Here is a 1,889-nt window from a genome sequence, read left to right as displayed (position 1 = left end):
TAGTTAATAAAAAGAGTGTCAGTAGAGTGAACGACGCCTGAAACAAAGACCTTGGCTATTAATGGACCCAAGTGGGGAACCTTACATAACGACTTCGTGAGAGTCTTCGCTTAAGGTGATTGCTAGAGAGATTGATCAGCAACCTGGGTCGGAGCAGTGTTGCGGAACGAACGTGTTATTTACATAAATAGCACGAGAATTCTGGATCAATCTGAAAAATCTCTATCCCATCCACACACTACTCCTTTCCCCTGCCGAGTGAGTCACGCCTACCCCGAAAGGGAAATGGCTTAATGGTGTAATAATAATAATAATAATAAATGTTAATCATGTTGTGCATTTTATGCATTTTATAATAAAAAAAAAATATTTTCAATGTCATGAACGTTATGAATATTGAGCACGTTACGCATTATATGCATGTTTTGACCATTATGAATTATATCAATGTTATGCATTTTATGAATGTCATTAATATTATTAGGGTTGTTAATGTTATAAATATTATTAATTTTAATAATGTCATAAATGTCATGAATGTTGTGAATGCTATGAATGTTATGAATGTTATGAATATTGTGCAAGTAATTCATAATATGCATGTTGTGAATATTATTAATGATATAAATGTTATGAATATTATGGACGTTATGCATATTAGGAATTTAGTGAATGTTATGAGTTTTAAAAATTTGATTATTGTTGTTAATTTTATAAATGTTATAAATTTTATAAATATTATGAATATTATAAATATCGCGGATGTTATGCATTCAATGTATGTTATAAATCTTATAAATGTCATTTATGTTGTTCAACTAATTCGTGACATGCTTGTTATGAATATTATGAATAGTATAAATGTTATGAATGTTATGAATTTTATGGTAGCAATAAATATTATGAATATTATCAATGTTAATAATGTTATGAATTAAATTTTTTTTTAAATGTTCTGATTGTTATGAATATTGTGATAATTATGAATGATAATAATGTTATGAATGTTATAAATGTTTTTAATGTTATTAATTTTATGAGTGTCGTGAATGTTATGAATGCTATGAATGTTATAAATGTCGTGAATGTGATGAATGGTATGAATATTATAAACATTGAGCAAGTAATTTATAATACGCATGTTTTGAATATTATAAATAAAATAAATGTTATTAATATTATGGAGGTTATGCATATTATGAATTTCGTGAATTTTATGAAGGTTATAAACTTCATTAATGTAACTAATATTATGACGTTGTTGATGTTATGAATATAATTTGTTATTTTTGTTATGACTATCGGGAGTCTTATGCATCCTATGGATGTTATGAACGTTATGAATGTTACGAATATTATAGAGGATATGCATATTATGAATCTCGTGAATGTTATGAAGGTTATAAACTTTATTAATTTCATTAATATTATGAACGTTGTTGATGTTATGAATATAATTTTATATTAATGTTATGACTATCGGGTGTCTTATGCGTCCTATGGATGTCACGAACGTTATGAATGTTACGAATATTATGAATGTCCTGAATGTTAGGAATGTTATAACTGTTATGCAAGTAATTCATAATACGCATGTTTTGAATATTATTAATGATATGAATGTTATGCATGCCATGAATGTCATAAATTTCATAATTGTTATCAATTTTATGCATGTTAAACAAATTATAAATTCCTTGAATGCTATGGATGTTTCAGACGTAATGAATATTATAAATGTTATGAATGTTAATCATATTTTTAATGTTGTGAATTTTATGAATATTATGCATGTTATGAATATTGTGAACGTTGTGACTATTATGAAAGTTGTACACTTTATGCATAATGTGCATTTTTTAACACTTTTAATGATATGAATGTTATGA

The sequence above is a fragment of the Belonocnema kinseyi genome, chromosome 5, assembly GCF_010883055.1.
Source record: "Belonocnema kinseyi isolate 2016_QV_RU_SX_M_011 chromosome 5, B_treatae_v1, whole genome shotgun sequence".
Classification (NCBI taxonomy): domain Eukaryota; kingdom Metazoa; phylum Arthropoda; class Insecta; order Hymenoptera; family Cynipidae; genus Belonocnema; species Belonocnema kinseyi.
This window is presented reverse-complemented; position numbering follows the sequence as displayed.